The following is a 22615-nucleotide window of genomic DNA, read 5'->3' on the forward strand; positions in this document are numbered from 1 at the left end:
TCGATGAGTAAGTACCTCTCCTTGGTGATCTTCTATGTGCCGCCTTCCTTTCCTGACGATTGTCCCCTCACATCCCCTTCTGCTAAGGCCGCGAAATCTCCAAAGAAGCAGCTCCCTCTTGCCCCATCGCACTCGCCAAGCTCCAGTGCTTCAGGCTCGGATGCTGCCCACGGCGTGGGGTCAGCCTCGGAAGCTGGTCTGTTATCAAGGCGCCCCGAGCTTGCGCCTTCGCCGTCCTTTCTTCGTGGCCTTGCTCGGAGCATAGCAGGCGTGCCAATGTCTCCTCCCTTGATCATGGTTGGTAGATGGCTAGCCTCGATGTTGGAGCCCCTTTCAAGCAGCGGGCCTTGTTCGGTTTGGGCGCCTCGCGAGGGTCAGCTGGTGCCTGGGGCCGCGCCAGCCCCCAGCCCCCAACCGGGAGATGGCGCGCCACTTGATGCTCCATCCGCAGCCCCCGAGGTGGAGGATGAGATGGGGCGAGCGTTCGAGCTCGAGTGCGGGCGCAGCGTGATCCGCCACGAGCTCTTCCAGGAGGCGATGGGCGCGACGGACAGCCTTGGTGAAGAGCTTGCTGGCGTCGACTCGCGTCTTGAGTCTGAAGGTTTTCGGTTGGTGGAGGAGCGGCGCAAGCTGCGAGTAGCCATCAACCTTTGCCGTTATCATCGCGACCTCGAGAATGCGAAGGCTGAGGCGTCCCTCAAGATTGCCAATGAGGCCCGCTCACGAGCTTTGGAGGAAGCTCATGATGTCGATCGCCGCCGCGAGGCTGCGGAGGAGCGCGCGTGGGTGCGCCAGGCCTGGAGTTTGGCGGACAGGACGGCGCGGGCAGGGCCGCCGCCCTCAGGCCCAGGTTGGACGAGGCCGAGAGGCGTGCTGAGGCCAAAACCGGCGCCCTGGTTACGGCACAGGCGGAACTGGCCTCCGCCCGCGCCGAGTTGCTTTCCCTCTGGAGACGAATTAACAACGCCGAGGCCATCGCTCGCCAAAACAGAGAGGAAGTGCTCCAACGCCGAACGCTGGAGCGCGAGCATGCTCCGATGCTTCAAGACCTTCGGAACAAGGCCAACACCGCCCTGGGTAATATCTGTGAAGAGAACACCCCGACCCCTCACTCAAGTGACTACACCAGCCACCTGACCTTCTTCACCGAGGTGGTGACGCACCTGGAAGCGCAATCTGCCAGAGCTCGGCAGCTGCTGGAGGAGAGGGGTCGTGGCCTGCTTCAGCGCGCCTTCTCCCATGTCTTCAGCCACATTCTGAACGCCGACCCTAACTTCAACTTTGATGCCGCCATTGCTCCTGTGCCCATTGCAGTCCGGGGTGACTTGGCGCGTTGGGTATAGGATCATGTCGAAGCATTGGTCAGGGCCTTCACCTCGGAGAACGATGGGGTGGTGGTCGTCGCACACGAAGGTTACATAGTGAACGACGGCGATGGGGTCGTCGTCGACGGCGGCGACGATTCCGACGAAGGTGATGAAAATGCAGCGACGCGTCCCTGGACGACGCAGCGAGCGATATCTCTGGCTGATCACATATTCTCCAATTCTTTTATTCTGCACGCAAAACTCGGGCGTGGCCCTTGGAAAACTTGTGAGAGCATTTTGAGAGGGGGAGCCCCTCGTGTAAGAAAATCGCAAATTTTACTTTCCTATGCGATGTGGGTATGTGTCCTCATGAGCTCGTGAAGCTGGGAGTGAGTTTCCCGATGGGAATTACCTTAGTCAGCGCCTGCTTAGGGCTGGGTCGTGAGGCGACGAGGTCCTGAGAATCCTGCGGAGCTTATCACCCTGTTTGAAGGGTCCCCCACAAGGGGTGAGCACCAGATGTAGTGCTAAAGCATGCTCTGCGTGGTCCGACTCGCAAGGAGCTTTGCGAGGTAGAGGAGACGGACGTGAGTCCCAAACGAAACAAGATCCAAAAGGCGAAAACGGCTTGAACGAGAAAAGGCACCCCCTGCGCGCAACGATAAAAACTCAGCTTCAACTTAAGTCCATAATCAGAAAGCAAAGCCACAGAAAGAGAGATCCAAAGCAAAAGGCCGCGTCCGGCACCTAGTCTAGTCTTCGGGTCTTCAAGTCTTCTCACCAGCGCAGAGCTAAGTGTTGTCCACTAGGTGTGGGAGGGAGCCCCAGGGCCTGAGGCCGGCGCTCCTGAGACTCCGGGGCGTGTACAACCCCAAGTCATTATTACATGAGAGTGTCATGGGTGGCGAGCTTCATAGGCATCAGGCCTTCTTCACAGGTACCGGCCTTGCTTCATATTGCCAGACGAGGGCCCTGCCTTGCGCCACTCTTGACCTTCTTTGAGCCGGCCGGAGACCAGGATGACATAAAGGAGGGAAAGAGGACGCCAGCGGTTCCCTCGGCGACCACGGGTCCTCTGCCGGAGGAAGGGTCGTTGAAGCCACCCCGGCAGAGGGCCTACCTCCGGGTGTCCCCTGGTTTCGCGTGCCTTGGGGAGGGGCCTTGCTCCTGGCTCCCTCTCGGCGGCCCCCAGCATGTCTCCCTTGTTGAGAAGTGTGCCGCCGTGCCGGGGTCGTCGATCGGTGCTGCAACCTGATTCATCTGTAGCCCATGGTTAGCATATGCCTATTCCTAAGAGGTTAGCGGTACCCTGTAGTTGCCATCGCCGGCATGATCGCTGTGGTTCTCCGCTGGCTCTTGGAAGGCTTCGACTCCTAGTGCTCCTCCCCAATCTTCTGCAACGAATGAGCCGATGTCATCCTCTGGTGCATACCCTTGGTCCATCATGCGAGGCACGTACGCTTTTGGCGCCGTCACCTCGAACACCTCGCCGTGGTGCCCCCACACTCCATGTTGCTCTGCCCATGTTGGCGTCCTGGGGATGATAATATGGCATCCAGCCGGGACCATGGGGGTGACGCTTGCGCTCGTGCTTGTCGAGGGCGGCATGGGGGGGGGGGGGGTTGGAGCCCCCTATGCCACTGGCCGTGCTGATGTTGGCGAAGCCCCCGGGCGTAGTCGACAACGCGTAGATGTGGTGAGGCTCGCCGCGTGGCCTTGCATTGGCCTAGGGGGGAGCCGATAGCTGAAGGGTGGCGCTCCCGATGCTGCTGCGTCCAGCAGCTCAGCAACACCCTCAAGAAGCGTGTCCCAGCCGCTCTCCATCAGCCTGCATCGCAACAGCTCCCATGCCACTGTGAGTGCCGCCCGCATGTTCGCTTGCTCCCGCCGTGAGTGCGGCGCCGTTGCAGCGGCGTGACTCGTTGCTCTCGCCGCGGCTCCTGCTTCCCGCGCGGTGAGGGTGGAAGATGCCTGGCCGCGCTGTCCATGACCGGCGGAGATTGGTGGCGCCCACGCCGCCTGGGGTGCGGGGTCGAGATCTTCATGGGTAGGCGGCGCAGTCCGGGCCGGCCAAGCTGCCCAGCGGTCGGATCTGGCTCTTGGGTCGCCAGACATCATTGCCGGTGAACGTCGGAGAGCTGATTGGCGGAGAAGAGGCTCCGGCGCACCCCTACTTGGCGCGCCAAATGTCGGATGTGGGGCTCCGGCAAACCCTTACGGTTCGAACACTGGGGTGCGCGCGAAGTCTTCCCCTCCTACCGATCTATGCTCTAGCTCACTAAGATTTTGCGGACGAACTCGACGAACTCGCAACACAGAAAGACACGGGGTTTATACTGGTTCGGGCCACCGTTGTGGTGTAATACCCTACTCCAGTGTGGTGGTGGATTTCCTCTTGGGCTGGTGATGAACAATACAAGGGGAGAACAACCTCCTGAGGTTGTGGTGTTCTTGCGTGTGAGAGCTTGGGGTGTGTTTCTCGATCTCTGATGATCTCCTCTAGCTAAGATGATCTTCTCTCTCTCCCCTACCACTGGGGTGGCTAGTCCTATTTATAGGGGCCCTGGTCCTCTTCCTAAATATCGAGCGGGAAGGGAGCCAACAATGGCGGGCTAATTTGAAGGGGGACAGCTAGTACAAGCTGTCCTGACAAAAGTAGTCTTCGCCTGCACAAAGCTCTGGTGGTGACGCTGCTTTGGGCTCCACGATGACCTTCGTCTTGCAGTCCGTGGTCTTGGTCTTGTTGCACCGGAATAGAAACCTTTGCATGATGCATCGGTACTTCACGGCTGCGCTTGCCCCCTTTGCACCAAAGAGGAAACAAGGACGCTGCGCGCTGGCGCCCGCCTGGCGCCCGCCTAGTGCCGATCATCATGGCTCACGTCACGAGAGCATCGTGAGGTTTGCCTTGCCTTGATATCTCCGCTCCTCGTGAGCCTGGCTAGCTAGGCCACTCCAGAGGAGGTCTAGCCTCATCCACCTCGCGAGGCTTGGCCCCTCGCAAGGGTCTTGGATGCTCTGCTGGTGTAGACGGGCCGTATGGCCTGCTGGCTCAGCCATGCCGCGGGCCGCAGGCAGGCATGTCTGGGGACCCCCATTCCCAGAACGCCGACAAATGTGTGTATGGATTACAAGATATAGGGGGAGATCTCCATGATCATACTCTTCAAAGTGTGCATTACTTCAAAAGCTAATTCCTCACTATGCACATCTTCAGGGGGAGTTCTTCTATATCTCGCAATCAAATTCCTCAATATCAGTATTTACACTTCATATGTTTATCCCCGTTGAAAACTTAACCTATACTATCATCAATCAGCAAAAAGGGGGAGATTGTAAGTGCATCTAGTGCCCCTCAGTGATTTTGGTGTATTGAAGACTTATAGGTTAAGGGAATGATGCGTTTGTGAGTGTACACAGGTCTATAAGTCTATGAGGAGTTTGATATTTATAGATAAAGTCGACCCCTAAAAATGAAGTTCTTCGACTGAAGACTTTGGATTTCTGAAGACTTTGAAAGTGAAGAAATTGGTGTGATCCTGAAGACTTGGTATTCATTCGAGGAACATGAAGCGTGAAGACTTTTGTTTTCGTAGTTTCATTTTCTCTTTCTTGAGTCATAGGAAACACCATACTGTTAAAGGGGGTCGAGGAAATACTAAGGAAAAATTTCCAAGTGATTCTCAACTCAAATCCTACACCTACCAATCCCTTCGAGTGAAGCCATTGGAAATCTCATACAACTCAGTCAATTTCTTCAGTGATAGAGACAAAGTTCTTATGATATGTGAGGAATTTGTTCTGACTGAGGAGCTAGGAATTCGCCAGTGCGGATTGCCTACACAGTGAGGAACATGATAGCCCTAAGGAATTTAATACTCAATATTCCGATCGTTGTTGTGCTATGCGCCAGCTGTCCCAAAATATCTACCCACCTAATGGTCATATCATTGAAGGGCATTTATGTCTTATCATGTCGGGCTGCTCCCTAGGATATAAATAGCCGCCCCCTACAACCACTAGCTGGTTGGCTGCTTTGAGAGAAACTGACACTTGTCATTTGAGAGCATCCCATCCTCCGAGGACTTTTAGTGAAAATCATCAAATTTGGAAAACCCAAACCCAAACACCTTCAAACCCAAAGTGATTGAGCATCACTGAAGAGATTGATCCTGTGTGGATCCGATGATTGTTACCTTTGAAGACTATGCATCTTCCAAATGATTAGGCGTCATGGTCTAGAGCATCCAAGAGGAAATTGTGGATCGCCGAGTGACCGAGTCTGTGAAGGTTTGGAAGTCACCTGAAGACTTACCACACGTGATTGGGCGAGGTCTGTGTGACATTATCTCAAGGGGAATATAGTGAGGACTAAGTGTCCTGAGCTGCGTGTTCAGGACTGGGTGTCCGGGACTGTGTGTCCTCAGGTTTAAATACCTAGCCGCCCTAACTAGACGTACAACTGTCACATCAGTTGGAACTGGTCTACCAAATCATTGTCTTCACCGAGTTAACTGGTTCCATTTCCTCAACCTTCCATTTCCTCATTTCTATGTTGTGTGCTTGTTCATATTTGTTTGAAGAATTTGACTGAATACTTTCTCAATTTCCTCAGCTCAATTTCTTCAGTCTGTTTGTCTTCATTCTGTTTATCTTGTGTTTACGCTTTCTGTACTCTGAGCTTGTTTTCATTTCATCATGAAGACCATGCTCATGTTCTGTTATGTTTACTTCTGAGTACTTATTCCGCTGCAAGTAGTTCTTCACTCAGAAATTTCCTCACCCGCAAATTCCTTAGTGAAGAATTCATAAAAATCGCCTATTCACCCCCCTCTAGTCGATATAACGCACTTTCAGAAATGGAGGGAGAAAGGTAGAGGGAACCATGTCTTCAGGACACACTTGTCTCAAATGCGAGGAAATTTACAAACTTAGCCCCAGTTTAAAATTTCCTACATGAGAGCAATATTGGTCTGTTGGGGATAGGACTGTAATCTCGCGTACACCAAATATTTGCCGATGGAGATTTCGGCCGAGGAGAGTTCGTTTTGGCGCCCACCATGAATGAATCTCGGGAGGTGAGAGGCTATTTGAGCCGAGGAAAAACTGTGTTTTGGCGCCCACCATGTATGAATCCTGGGAGGTGAGAGGCTGTAACACCCCGGATGTAACTAACCATATTTGTACTCCAACTCTTGTCATTTTCGGCTCTATTATATGGGATTCCCTTCGTGGTTTGGTTTGTCTTTGTTTTGATTTTGTTCATGTCATGCATTTCATATCATGTCATCATGTGCATCTCATTTGCATACGTGTTCGTCTCATGCATCCCGGCATTTTCCCCGTTGTCCGTTTTCCAATCCGACACTCCTACGTCCTCCGGCATCCCCTTTTGTCTCTTTTCGTGTGCGGGTGTTAAACATTATCGGATTGGACCGAGATTTGCCACGCTGCCTTGGTACACCACAGGTAGACCGCCTGTCAAGTTTCGTGCCATTTGGAGTTCGTTTGATACTCCAACGGTTAACCGGGGAACCGTAAAGGCCTCGTGTGTGTTACAGCCCAACACCCCTCCAAAACGGCCCAATAACACTTCCAAACCTATCCCATGTCCTTCGCCGTCGGATCACGATCACGCGGCCCAAAACGGCACCTCATTTGGACACTCCCACCTCCTTCTATGTATAAATATGTGATCCCCTCTCCAATTTTCGGGTCCAAACCCTAGACCCGCTCCCCCTTGCCGCCGGATGCGTCCGGATCACGCCGGACATGTCCGCGCCGCCGCTCCCCTCCACTCCTGCGCTGCCACGTGTCCACCACGCCGTCCCCGCCACCGCGGCCGGCCGGACCCGAATCGGGCACGCAGAGCCCGTTCTCCGCCCCCGCCTCCCCGTGCCTAGCGCCGCTGCCTCCGCGCCCACCGGCCGCCGCCTCCGCCCTGCTCCAGCCGTCGCTGCCGCTCCGCTCGCCGTCCAGCCGTCGCCCGCCGCCTCGGCTCTGCTCCGCCGCCGAGCTCCTCCTCTGGCCGGATCCGCCTCCTCCCGACCTCGCCGGTTCCTTCCTCCGGCGTCTGCGGCAACTCCGGTGAGTTCTAGTTCTTCCGACGAAGATCCATACGAACATCGGGATCTGCGCCAAGCAAACCCTAGATCTGGAGGTCCAAATTCCCTCTAAGTCATCCCCCCCACATTTTCAGGCCCTGTTCATCGTACCATAACTTGTTGCATACTGCTCCGTTTCACGCGCATGTTATATCAAAATGTTCATCATGATGTGCTCTTCATTTTGTTCCATTGTGACATGCTTGTTTGAGTACATCTTGATGCCCAAATCGTTGATGCAAGAGTGCTATAAAATGTTAGGTGTTGATTCTTAGCTGAGTATGAGCATTTGTCATTTTTGCTACATTTGTTGTGTGCTGCATATGAACATGAGCTCTACATGTGTTTTGGTCTATGCCATGCCATCTTTACAGGGGTGTATGCCATGTATTTTTGTGATCTTTGTGGCGACTAGCACATGCATGCAAAGTAGCTCTCGTGATATTGCTGATTTCAGAGACTTAGAATTTCACTAAGTCATTTCCCTGCTGTTATTTTTATGCCATGTATTTATGTTGCTACAGTGAGATCCATGCTTATTTTGAGTATGTTCAGTAAGCATGATTTGGACATATGGTTATGCTCTATCCATCCACGCCCCTGTTTGCATTTATGGAGTGCCCTAGCACGACTTAATCTTGCTCTACTTTTGCTATAAAATTTTCCTGGCAGATTGTTTACGTGTTAATCAATTTTGCCAAGGTTGTTGTAGTTGATCCATGCATGCTATAAACTTGTTCTTGCCTTGGTTAGCTTCATGAACATGCCGCATTGTTGTAGGTATGCTTAGATTGTCATGCAATGCCTTGTGGTCAGTGAATCGAGCTTGCAAAGATGCCTTCAGAACTCTGTTTTGCCATGCTCAGTTTTCTGCTAAGTCTGAATCTGTTAATGAAACTTGCTATGTTTACATGGGTGCCATCATGTCTTATGTGCCTTTTTGGCTTATGGTCAGTAAGGGACTTTTGTCCGATGCTTTGAGTAGATTCATGCCATGCCTTTGTTTGCTATGTTATGTTCTTGTAGCATGTTGTTATCTTGCTCTAAACATTGCTTCCTGGCATTAATTCCTGGCATGTTACTATTTTCACTAAGTCTGTGATGCTGATATCTTTTGCACTTTTGCCATGCTTGTTTGAACCTGCTTTTGTGTGAATTAGCAGCAGCTCAGTGTTCATCTTTTGTCAAGCATCTTGAGTAGATCACTGCCATGTGCTTTGTTGCGATGTTGGAGTGCAGTAGCTTAGTTTCTTGTTGCACTCTATATGGCATCGTTCTGTCAATCGCAGAATTGTGCCATTATTGTTTTGCTTGCCATTTGCAAACCGTGCATCCGATTCCGGTGATCTTTGTATCGATTTCAACTGAAATCAACTCATCTTTCCAGCAGCGCACTTGGTTTGACAAGTTGATGCCTGGTTCATTCTTTCCCTTCCGAAGCACACATATGCATTGCATATCACATCCCGCATATCATGCCATGTTTTGCATCATGTTGCTTGCGCATTGCACCATGGTTGATTGTTGTTTCCTTTGCTTGTGTTCTTGCCATGGGTAGAGCCAAGAGACGAGTGCATGATCAAGGAACCCGTTGAGTACGCTTACTAGGATCAAGTTTTCGTCAAGACAGAGAACTTTGCAGGCAAGATGACCATACCCTCGAAATCACTTCTATCTTTGCTTCCTAGTTGTTCACTCTATTGCCATGCCACGATACCTACCACTTGCTATATCATGCATCCCATATTTCCATGTGAAGCCTCTAACCCACCTTTCCTAGCAAACCGTTGTTTGGCTATGTTACTGCTTTGCTCAGCCCCTCTTATAGCGTTGCTAGTTGCAGGTGGAGATGAAGTTTGTTCCTTGTTGGAACATGATTTTTGTTGGGATATCATTATTATATCTTGTTTACTTTAATGCATCTATATACTTGTTAAAGGGTGGAAGGACTGGCCTTTTTCCTAGTGTTTTGTTCCACTCTTACCACCCTAGTTTCCGTTATACCGGTGTTATGTTCCTTGATTTTGCGTTCCTTACGCGGTTGGGTGTTATGCGAACCCCTTGACAGTTCGCTTTCAATAAAACTCCTCCAGCAAGGTCTAACCTTGGTTTTACCATTTGCCTACCTACCACCATATACCTTCCCTTGGGTTGTACAGACTCAAGGATCATCTTATTTTAAACCCCCCGGGCTAGTGCTCCTCTCAGTGTTGGTCCGAACCGAGCCGCCTGCGGGGCCACCTCAGGGAAACTCGAGGTTTGGTTTTACTCGTAGCCTGTCTCATCCGGTGTTGCCCTAAGAACGAGATACGTGCGATCCTATCGGGATTTGTCGGCACATTGGGTGGCTTTGCTGGTCTTGTTTTACCATTGTCGAAATGTCTTGTAACCGGGATTCCGAGACTCATCGGGTCTTCCCGCTAGAAGGAATATCCTTCGTTGACCGTGAGAGCTTGTGATGGGCTAAGTTGGGACACCCCTGCAGGGTTTTGAACTTTCGAAAGCCGTGCCCGCGGTTATGGGCAGATGGGAATTTGCTAATATCATGTTGTAGAGAACCTGACACTTAACTTAATTAAAATGAATCAACCGCGTGTGTAGCCGTGATGGTCTCTTTTCGGCGGAGTCCGGGAAGAGAACACAATCTCGTGTTATGCTTGAACGTAAGTAGTTCAGGATCACTTCTTGATCATTATAGCTTCTCGACCGAGCTTTGCTTCTCTTCTCGCTCTCATTTGCTTAAGTTAGCCACCATATATGCTAGTGCTTGCTGCAGCTCCACCTCACTACCTTAAGCTTAAATAGTATTGATCGCGAGGGTGTGAGATTGCTGAGTCCTCGTAACTCACAGATTACTTTAAAACAGATGCAGGTGCTAATGATGCCAGTGCAGGGGACGCTACCGAACTCAAGTGGGAGTTCGACGAGGATTCCGGACGTTACTATGTGTCTTTTCCGGACAATCAGTAGAGGAGCCCAGTTGGGGCGATCGGGGATCTAGCATTTGGGGTTGTCTTTATCTATGTTGGTTCTATAGTCGGACCATGATTGTATTCTAGCCGGGAGACAAGTTTGTGATCGAGGAACCCGTTGAGTACGCTTACGAGGATCAAGCTTACGTCAACTCGGAGAACTTTGCAGGCAAGATGACCATACCATCGAAATCACTTCTATCTTTGCTTGCTAGTTGCTCACTCTTTTGCTATGCTACAATACCTACCACTTGCTATATCATGCCTCCCATATTGCCATGTCAAGCCTCTAACCCACCTTGTCCTAGCAAACCGTTGTTTGGCTATGTTACCGCTTTGCTCAGCCCCTCTTATAGCGTTGCTAGTTGCAGGTGAAGATGGAGTTTGTTCCTTGTTGGAACATGATTATTGTTGGGATATCATTATTATATCTTGTTTACTTTAATGCATCTATATACTTGGTAAAGGGTGGAAGGCTCGGCCTTATGCCTGGTGTTTTGTTCCACTCTTGCCGCCCTAGTTTCCGTCATACCGGTGTTATGTTCCTTGATTTTGTGTTCCTTACGCGGTTGGGTGTTATGGGAACCCCTTGACAGTTCGCTTTGAATAAAACTCCTCCAGCAAGGCCCAACCTTGGTTTTACCATTTTCCTACCTACCACATATACCTTCCCTTGGGTTCTGTAGACTCAAGGGTCATCTTATTTTAACCCCCCCCCCCCGGGCTAGTGCTCCTCTGAGTGTTGGTCCGAACCGAGCTGCCTGCGGGGCCACCTCGGGGAAACTTGAGGTTTGGTTTTACTCGTAGCTAGTCTCATCCGGTGTTGCCCTGAGAACGAGATACGTGCGACTCCTATCGGGATTTGTCGGCACATCGGGTGGCTTTGCTGGTCTTATTTTACCATTGTCGAAATGTCTTGTAACCGGGATTCCGAGTCTGATCAGGTCATCCTGTGAGAAGGAATATCCTTCGTTGACTGTGAGAGCTTGTGATGGGCTAAGTGGGGACACCCCTGCAGGGTATAAACTTTTGAGAGTCGTGCCCGCGGTTATGGGCAGATGGGAATTTGTTAATGTCTGGTTGTAGAGAACTTGACACTTAACTTAATTAAAATGCATCAACCGCATGTGTAGCCGTGATGGTCTCTTTCCAGCGGAGTTCGGGAAGTGAACACGGTTCTTGTGTTATGCTTGAACGTAAGTAGTTTCAGCTTGATCTTTTCTAGTTCACGTTTTGCTTCCTCTTCTCGCTCTCATTTGCGTATGTTAGCCACCATATATGCTTAGTGCTTGCTGCAGCTCCACCTCACTACCTTTTCCCTACCCATAAGCTTAAATAGGCTTAATCGCGAGGGTGTGAGATTGCTGAGTCCTCATGACTCACAGATACTTCCAAAACAGTTGCAGGTGCCGATGATGCCCGTGCAGATGACGCAACTGAGCTCAAGGAGGAGCTCGATGAAGATCTTGATCGTCGTCTTATTTTGTTTCCTTTCGATCAGTAGAGGACAGTTGGGGCAATCGGGGATCTGTTGCATTAGGGGTTGTCTTCCTTTATTTAGTTCCGTAGTCGGACCTTGATTGTATTCTGGATGATGTAATGCTATATTTATGTATTGTGTGAAGTGGCGATTGTAAGCCAACTCTTTATCCCTCTCTTATTCAGTACATGGGATGTGTAAATATTACCCCTCTTGCGACATGCCTACTATGAGGTTATGCCTCTAAGTCGTGCTCCGACACGTGGGAGATATAGCCGCGTCGTGGGTGTTATAAGTTGGTATTAGAGCCTTCCCCGACTTAGAGCCCCCTGCTTGATCAAATCACTGACGTTGTTGAGTCTACAAAATTGTTTTGAGTCTTATAGGATTATATATATCGGAGAGTAGGATTCTTTTTACTCCGCACTCCCTTCATCGCTCTGGTGAGGCCTCCTGACGTAGAGTTTTGACTCTTCTCTCCTCAAATTTCACTAAAAAAATTTAGGATCACGCGGGTATCTTGGAATTGTTCCAATGGTTTTGTGACAAGAACATTGTTCTTGGTGCCTCCTGACATTTGGGGGTTGTGGCAGTGTCCCGTGGAGTTGAGCTCCGAGGTGTTGTCGTCACAATTTTATCGTTGCAGTTCTGGAATACCTGAGTTCGCCGACATCGAAAATCTCTTTTATGCAGTTGTTGGTGAGATAACCTCGACGCCACCTAGTACTGGGGCGGGAGTTTGGGAGTATTGCCATAACTCGTATAACGGATGCTTTTCGAAGGTTGAGGTAAATGATTTTCGCAGGTTTATTGGTTATGTGTTGAAGGATGGATACAGCTGGATGTAGGATTTGCTAGTGTTGGGTGAGATATTATGCTTCCCCTGTATCCCCAACACCGGATTGCATAACTAGAAAGTTTCGGGAGTTTCATAGGTGGGAATTCATGTAGCTCTAGTATTTCTTCCCGCAGATATTTGGTTTGTGATTGGTTAATCCTTACCATTATTTGCTCATATGCGTACCTTGTTGCTTTATTCTCCTACCCTTATATAAGTGGCTTCTCAATTTATGGAAGTGTGATGATTTACTTTGGAATTCATTCGTTCATTCTTGTTTGAATGTTAAGGCTATATGTTGCAATTTCGATCCATTGATTCAGCTTAAATGTATGTCTTTCAAGATGCTAACGGATGTCAACCTCTTCAGGATGGCTCCTCCAACGCGTCAGAATCCAGAACCTCCGCCACCACCTCCACCTCCGGAGGCATGGCAAGCTATCATGGCCGCCACCAACGCCACCACGCAGATGCTTTTGCAACTCTTGCAAGAGTGTAACCAAGGAAATCAAGGCCAAGGCGACAATCAAGCTCATTTTGCTACCCTCAACCAGTTCCTCGCAAACCAGCCGAAGTCCTTCAGTAGCTGTGTCGAGGCCACAGACGCTGACGATTGGCTTGTGGATATCTGCAAACATTTTGAGTGTAACAACGTCAGGCCTGAGGACTTTGTCAAGTTTGCTTCATTCCAACTCAAAGACCAAGCTGCTGAGTGGTATCAACAATACAAAGATTCCATAGGAGGTCGTGTGATTACCTGGGATGATTTCCGCCGAGACTTCAAAGCTCACCACATTCCTCAAATTGTTGGTGAGAGTAAGCGCGAGGAGTTCCGCAATCTCAAGCAAGGCAATATGTCTGTTTACCAATACAACATCCTGTTTCAGAGGCTCGCTCGCTTCGCTAAACAAGACGTCCCTGACGAGAAGAATATGATTTATCATTTCAGAGGTGGCCTCAAAGAAGATCTGCAACTAGCTCTCATGCTTTTTGAGCCGACCAAGTATGATGAATTCTACAACATGGCACTAAAGCAAGAGGCCGCTCAGCTCACGTACGATGCTTCTAAGAAGAGAGTCAGGGATGCAACTCCATCTTCTTCTTCAACTCAAGTGGCAGCTAAGCAGCAGAAGTTCTGGTTGGCTCCTCCTCCTCCATACCGTCAGCCTTATCAGCAAAAGAGTAAAGGTGGCAATGGATCTTCCCACCCACCCAACCCAAGCTATCAGAACATAGCTCCATATCATGCTCCAAGGTCAAGTGCTCCGTATCACCATTCGCTCTCAGAGGTTACTTGCAACAAGTTTCAGCAGAAAGGGCACTATGCAAACAAATGCTTCAACCAAAGGCGCCTTCCGCCTCCTCCTCCTGTGTGATCTGCCAGCAATGCAGTGATCAAGCATAATCCCAAGCATGCCAAGGTCAATATGATGAACGTAGCTCAGGCAGAGGACTCTTCAGAAGTGATCATGGGTAACCTTCCAGTCAAATCCATTCCTGCTAAAGTTCTTTTTGATACTGGTGCATCACATTCTTTCATGTCATTCCCATTTGCATCGGAGCACAACTTTGACACTAAGGCATTACCTAAAGCATTGCAAGTTGTTTCTCCGGCTAAGCGCTTGAGATCTACCATGATGGTTCTGAATGTCGGTATCGAAATGGGCGACTACAAATTTGTGGCTTCTCCTATTGTTCTTGGTGACTCGGATATTGATCTAATTCTCGGCATGGTCTAGCTTTCTAAGAACAAGGCTCAGCTTGATTGTGCTGCCAGGCAGATTCAATTGACACACTCGTCTGAGGATGTGATCATCTATGCCGCTCGTGATGATACCATTCGACTATTTTCTCTCAATGAGAAGGGCGAGTTGAATGCCATCTCTCAGATTCTAGGCATTTGTGAATATCAAGACGTCTTTCCGGAAGAGCTTCCAGGAATGCCTCCTCACCAGCCAGTTGAATTCATTATCGATCTTGAGCCTGGCATGGAACCTGTTTGCAAACGTCCTTACAAGCTTGGACCAGAAGAGTTGAAGGAGCTGAAGAAACAACTCGATGAACAAGAGCGTATGGGTCCGATCCGACCGAGTTCTTCTCCATGGGGTTGTGGTGTTCTTTTTGTCAAGAAGAAGGATGGCACGGAACGACTCTGCGTCGACTACCGTCAATTGAACAAGAAGACAATAAAGAACAAGTACCCACCTCCCAACATCAATGAGCTATTCGAGCAACTTAAAGGTGCTCAAGTATTCTCCAAGCTTGACCTCTGTATGGGTTATCATCAGATTCACATTCGTGAGCAAGATATCCCCAAGACAACATTCAGAACAAGCTATGGTTCTTATGAATACACTGTCATGTCTTTCGGCCTTGTTAACGCTCCTCCAACATTCTCTCGCATGATGAACTTCATCTTAAACCCATACACAAATGATTTCATCTTGGTGTATCTCGATGATATTTTGGTCGTTTCCAAGAACAAGGAGGATCATGCCAAGAATTTGAGATTGGTGCTGGACAAACTCAGAGAACATCAATTCTATGCGAAGTTTTCAAAGTGTGAGTTTTGGCTCGATGAGGTTCTCTACCTTTGCCATATCATCTCCGCCAAGGGCATTGTTGTTAATCCTGAGAAAGTGTTTGCAATTGTGAATTGGGAACCGCCTCAGAATGTGAAGCAACTCCGCAGTTTACTTGGGCTTGCAAGCTATTGTCGAAGATACGTTGAGAATTTCTCTAAGATCGCGAAGCCTCTTTCCAACCTCCTCCAGAAGCACGTCAAGTATGTCTGGACGCCTGAATGTGACGTGGCTTTCAACACCCTGAAAGAGAAGTTAGTCATAGCTCCAGTTCTGACTCCTCCTGATGAATCCAAACCATTCGAAGTTTTCTGTGATGCCTCCCTGCATGGTCTCGGTGCTGTGTTAATGCAAGAGAAGAAATTTGTGGCCTATACCTCTTGCTAGTTGAATCCCAACGAAAAGAACTACCCCACTCACGACCTCGAGTTGGCGGCAGTTGTCCATGCTCTTTTAACATGGCGACATCTCTTGTTGGGAAGGAAAGTGGACATCTTCACTGATCATAAGAGCCTCAAGTACATCTTCACTCATCCCAACCTCAACCTCAGGCAGACTCGTTGGGTCGAAATGATTCAAGAGTATAATCCGAGTATTGAATATACTCCAAGAAAGGACAATGTCATTGCAGACGCTTTGAGCAGCAAGGCTTACTACAATAGCCTAATTCTCAAGCCCTTCCAACCGGACCTTTGTGAAGCTTTCCGCAAGCTTAATCTCCAAGTTGTTCCTCAAGGATTTCTTGCCAACCTACAAGTCTCTCCTACTTTGCAAGATCAGATTTGTGAGGCACAACTTCTTGATGCCATGGTGAAGAAGGTGAAAAATGGGATCGCCAAGAGCCAACCCAAGTACAAGTGTTATCGCCTTGATGACAAAGATACTCTTTTCTTTGAGGATCGAATTGTGGTTCCTAAATGTGATCTTCGTAAAGTCATTATGAACGAGGCTCACAATTCCCTCCTATCCATTCATCCTGGAAGTACAAAGATGTACCATGACCTCAAGCAGTCGTATTGGTGGACTCGAATGAAGCGAGAAATTGCTCAGTTCGTGAATGAATGTGATGTCTGCAGAAGAGTGAAAGCAGAACACCAACGGCCAGCTGGTCTCCTCCAACCTCTTGCCACTCCAGAATGGAAGTTTAACCATATTGAGATGGACTTCATGACTGGATTTCCCAAGTCCAAGCGTGAAAATGATGATATCTTTGTTGTCATTGACAAGCTTACTAAAGTGGCTCATTTTCTACCTATCAAAGAATCTATCACAGCAGCTCAGTTGTTAGAGATATACACCTCCAGGATTGTCTCCTTGCACGGCATTCCGCAGTTTATATCTTCAGATCGTGGAAGCATCTTTACTTCTAAGTTCTGGGACTCCTTCCAGAAGGCCATGGGCACCAACATTCGCTTCAGCACATCCTTCCATCCTCAAACTAGTGGCCAAGTCGAGCGATTCAATCAAATCCTTGAAGATATGCTCAGGGCTTGTGTCATTTCCTTCGGTATGAAGTGGGAAGATTGTCTTCCATATGCCGAGTTCTCCTACAACAACAGCTTCCAAGCGAGTTCGGGCAAGGCCCCATTCGATATTCTCTATGGCAGAAAGTGTCGTACTCCTCTTAATTGGTCAGAGATTGGTGGACGCCAACTTCTTGGCAATGACTTAATCACAGAAGCTGAATAAATGTGCAAAGTCATCCGTGAAAATCTCAAAGCCGCGCAATGGCGCGAGAAGAGTTACTATGATAGCAAACACCGTGACTTGGCTTTCGAGATCGGAGACCATGTCTACCTCCGCGTCTCTCCAATGAAAGGTACTCGTTGCTTCGGTATCAAAGGGAAGCTTGCCCCTAGATACGTGGGTCCTTTCAAGATCATTGGCAAAAGAGGCGATCTTGCCTATCAATTTGAGCTTCTGTCCAACTTTGCAAATGTGCACGACGTGTTTCACGTGTCACAGCTTCGCAAATGCTTCAAGACTCCTGACCGCACCATCAACTTCGAAGAGATTGATCTCCAAGAAGACCTGTTATATCATGAGCATCCCGTTGCTATTCTTGAAGAAACCGAGCGCAAGCCTCGCAACAAGTCTATCAAATTCCTGAAAGTGAAGTGGTCACACCATTCCGACCGAGAAGCCAACTGGGAATGCGAGGACCACCTCCGTTCCAAATATCTGGAGTTCTTTCAGTCCTAGATCTCGGGACGAGATCCATTCGTAGTGGTGGAGTGTTGTAACACCCCGGATGTACCTTACCATATTTGTACTCCAACTCTTGCCATTTTCGGCTCTAAGTTATGAGATTCCCTTCGTGGTTGGGTTTGTATTCATTTTGCTTTTGTTCATGTCATGCATTTCATATCATGTCGTCATGTGCATCTCATTTCCATACGTGTTCGTCTCATGCATCCAAGCATTTTCCCTGTTGTCCGTTTTGCAATCTGACACTCCTACGTCCTCTGGCGTCCCCTTTTGTCTCTTTTCGTGTGCAGGTGTTAAACGTTCTCGGATTGGACCGAGATTTTTCACGCGGCCTTGGTACACCACCGGTAGACCACCTGTCAAGTTTTGTGCCATTTGGAGTTCGTTTGATACTCCAACGGTTAACCAGGGAACCGTAAAGGCCTCGTGTGTGTTGCAGCCCAACACCCCTCCAAAACGGCCTAATAACCCTTCGAAACCTATCCCATGTCCTCCGCCGTTGGATCACGATCGCGTGGCTGAAAATAGCACCTCATTTGGACACTCCCACATCCTTCTATGTATAAATATGTGATCCCATCTCCAATTTTCGGGTCCAAACCCTAGCCCTGCCCCCCTCGCCGCCGGACGCGTCAGGACCGCGCTGGACACGTCCGCCCGCCGCTCCCCTCCACTCCTGCGCCACCACGTGTCCACCGCGCCGTCCCCGCCGCTGCGGCCCGCCGGAACCGAATCGGGCCCGCGGAGCCCGTTCGCCGCCCACGCCTCCCCGCAGCTAGCGCCACCACCTCCACGCCCGCCGCCTGCTGCCTCCGCCCTGCTCCAGCCACCGCTGCTGCTACGGTCGCCATCAGGCCATCGCCCGCCGCCTCATCACCTCGGCTCCGCTCCGCCGCCGTGCGCTGCCACCCGAGCTCCTCCTCCAGCCGGATCCGCCTCCTCCCGACCTCGCCGGCTCCTTCCTTCGGTGTTTGCTGCAACTCCGGCGAGTTTGAGTTCTTTCGGCGAAGATCCAGACGAACCTCGGGATCCGCACCAAGCGAACCCTAGATGTGGAGGTCTAGATTCCCTCTATGTCCTTTCCCCCACATTTTCAGGCCCTATTCATCATACCATAACTTGTTCCATACTGCTCCGTTTCACGCACATGTTATATCAAAATGTTCATCATGGTGTGCTCTTCATTTTGTTCCATTGTGACATGCTTGTTTGAGTCCATCTTGATGCCCAAATCGTTGATGCAAGAGTTCTATAAAATGTTAGGTGTTGATTCTTAGCAGAGTGTGAGCATTTGTCATTTTTGCTACATTTGTTGTGTGCTGCATATGTGTTTTGGTCTCTACCATGCCATCTTTACAGGGGTGTATGGCATGTATTTTTGTGATCTTTGTGGTGACTAGCACATGCATGCAATGTAGCTCCCGTGATATTGCTGATTTCAGAGACTTAGAATTTCACACTCATTTCCCTGCTGTTATTTTTATGCCATGTATTCATGTTGCGAAAGTGAGATCCGTGCTTCTTTTGAGTATGTTCAGTAAGCATTATTTGGACATATGGTTAAGCTCTATCCATCCATGCCCCTGTTTGCATTTATGGAGTGCCCTAGTATGACTTAATCTTGCTCTACTTTTGCTATAAAATGTTCCTGGCAGAGTGTTTATGTGTTAATCAATTTTGCCAAGGTTGTTGTAGTTGATCCATGCATGCTATAAACTTGTTCTTGCCTTGGTTAGCTTCATGAACATGCTATCTTGATGTAGGTATGATTAGATTGTCATGCAATGCATTGTGGTGAGTGAGTCGAGCTCGCAAAGATGCCTTCATATCTCTGTTTTCCCATATTCAGTTTTCTGCTAATTCTCAATCTGTTAATGAAACTTGCTATGTTTACATGGGTGCCATCATGTCTTATGTGCCTTTTTGGCTTATGGTCAGTAAGGGACTTTTGTCCTATGCTTTGAGTAGATTCATGACATGCCTTTGTTTTCTATGTTATGTTCCTGTAGCATGTTGTTATTTTGCTCTAAACATTTCTTCCTGATGTTAATTCCTGGCATGTTAGTATTTTCACTAAGTCTGTGATGCTGATATCATTTGCACTTTTGCCATGCTTGTTTGAACCTGCTTTCGTGTAAATTACCCGTAGCTCAGTGTTCATCTTTTGTCCAGCATCTTGATTAGATCACTGCCATGTGCTTTGTTGCTATGTTGGAGTGCAGTAGCTTACTTTCTTTTTGCACTCTAGATGGCATCGTGCTGTCAATCGCAGAATTGTGCCATTATTGTTTTGCTTACCATTTGCAAACTGTGCATCCAATTCCGGTGATCTTTATATCGATTTCCACTGAAATTAACTCATCTTTCCAGCAGCGCACTTGGTTTTCCAAGTTGATGCCTGGTTCATTCTTTCCCTTCCGAAGCATGCATATGCATTGCATATCACATCTCGCATATCATGCCATGTTTTGCATCATGTTGCTTGTGCATTGCACCGTTGTTGATTGTTTTTTCCTTTGCTTGTGTTCTTGCCTTAGGTAGAGCCAGGAGACGAGTGCATGATCGAGGAACCCGTTGAGTATGCTTACGAGGATCAAGTTTTCGTCAACTCGGAGAACTTTGCAGGCAAGATGACCATACCCTCGAAATTACTTCTATCTTTGCTTGCTAGTTGTTTTGCTCTATTGCCATGCCGCGATACCTAGCACTTGCTATATAATGCCTCCCATATTGCCATGTCAAGCCTCTAACCCACCTTTCCTAGCAAACCGTTGTTTGGCTATGTTACCGCTTTGCTCAGCCCCTCTTATAGCGTTGCTAGTTGCAGGTGGAGATGAAGTTTGTTCCTTGTTGGAACATGATTTTTGTTGGGATATCATCATTATATCTTGTTTACTTTAATGCATCTATATACTTGGTAAAGGGTGGAAGGCTCGGCCCTTTTCCTGGTGTTTTGTTCCACTCTTGCCGCCCTAGTTTCTGTCATACCGGTGTTATGTTCCTTGATTTTGCGTTCCTTACGCGGTTGGGTGTTATGGGAACCCCTTGACATTTCGCTTTGAATAAAGCTCCTCCAGCAAGACCCAACCATGGTTTTACCATTTGCCCACCTACCACCATATACCTTCCCTTGGGTTCTGCAGACTCAAGGGTCATCTTATTTTAAACCCCCTCGGGCCAGTGGTCCTCTGAGTGTTGGTCCGAACCGAGCCGCCTGCGGGGCCACCTCGGGGAAACTCGAGGTTTGGTTTTACTCATAGCCTGTGTCATCCAGTGTTGCCCTGAGAACGAGATATGTGCGACTCCTATCGGGATTTATCGGCACATCGGGTGGCTTTGCTGGTCTTGTTTTACCATTGTCGAAATGTCCTGTAAGAGGGATTCCGAGACTGATCGGGTCTTCCCGCTAGAAGGAATATCCTTTGTTGACCATGAGAGCTTGTGATGGGCTCAGTTGGGACACCCCTGCAGGGTTTTGAACTTTCGAAAGCCGTGCCCGCGATTATGGGAAGACGGGAATTTGTTAATATCTGGTTGTAGAGAACCTGACACTTAACTTAATTAAAATGAATCAACCGTGTGTGTAGCCGTGATGGTCTCTTTTCGGTGGAGTCCGGGAACAGAACACGGTCTCGTGTTATGCTTGAGCGTACGTAGTTTCTGGATCACTTCTTGATCATTATAGCTTCTCGACCAAGCTTTGCTTCTCTTCTCTCTCTCATTTGCATAAGTTAGCCATCATTTATGCTAGTGCTTGCTGCAGCTCCACCTCACTACCCCTTTTCCCTACCTTAAGCTTAAATAGTCTTGATCACGAGGGTGTGAGATTACTGAGTCCCCGTGACTAACAGATTACTTCAAAACAGATGCAGGTGCCAATGATGCCAGTGCAGGGGACGCTACCGAACTCAAGTGGGAGTTCGACAAGGATTCGAGATGTTACTATGTGTCTTTTCTGGATGATCAGTAGAGGAGCCCAGTTGGGGCGATCGGGGATCTAGCATTTGGGGTTGTCTTTATTTATGTTGGTTCCGTAGTCGGACCTTGATTGTATTCTGGATGATGTAATGCTATATTTATGTATTGTGTGAAGTGGCGATTGTATGCCAACTCTTTATCCCTCTCTTATTCAGTACATGGGATGTGTAAAGATTACCCCTCTTGCGACATGCCTACTATGCAGTTATGCCTCTAAGTCGTGCTCCGACATGTGGGAGATATAGCCGCATCATGGGTGTTACAGAGGCGGAGGCGGTTATGTCACGTTTGAGTGAAATTACAAGTCTACCCCTATCAAACCTATACAAATTGAGCTGATGGCGTTGCGTGTCAGGGATAGGCAGTAATTTCCATCTCACAGATTTTGGTTTCGGGCGGTTACTGCAAGTTTCATCGCTTTGTTCAATATTTTTGGAGAAAAATATTGCACATTTACCGTGCCAACTCAATTCGAATCCATTTTGTATTTTTTCAGGCATGATCCATTTTGTATTTGAATACAAATCTATACATCATTTTTTATATATACTTTCTAAAGCAAAACACCCTTTATACATAAATATGGTTTACAAATGGCATGATCTCAGATTCATAAGGCCATCTTAATTTGAATTCTCAAATATTTGAAACCACTTTATGTTGAAATCCAATGTATGCATTCCTCGCTAACTATCTCCAATTAATATATGGTTCATGCGGGTTCTTTTTACTTCTCAAACACGTATAATGTGTTTGAGACATGCAACATATAGGTAATCCGGTTTAGACATTAATTGCATATAAACCATGCCTTATCTCTAATCAAAAAAATCTATGGATCACTAATATTGATAAAATAAATAACATTACTCGTGTCCCCAAATTCTAATGAATATGCATGTTTGATTGTCCAATTTTTGTTACGATATTGTCGATGTCCTGATCTCTAGTTTAAATATTTGAATCCCCTTTAATCCAGATATTCATCTCATATAACTATCACTCATGCTTATATCTCTCTCTAGACCTATACGCCTTCACCATTTCCCAAGTATCTCTCGTGCTACTTGTGTGTCGACAATAGTCTTTTATCTTCGTAACACACTGACGGTACTCTCTCCCTCGACCTTAACTCTATATCTCTCT

This window comes from Triticum urartu, chromosome 4, assembly GCF_003073215.2.
Source record: "Triticum urartu cultivar G1812 chromosome 4, Tu2.1, whole genome shotgun sequence".
Classification (NCBI taxonomy): domain Eukaryota; kingdom Viridiplantae; phylum Streptophyta; class Magnoliopsida; order Poales; family Poaceae; genus Triticum; species Triticum urartu.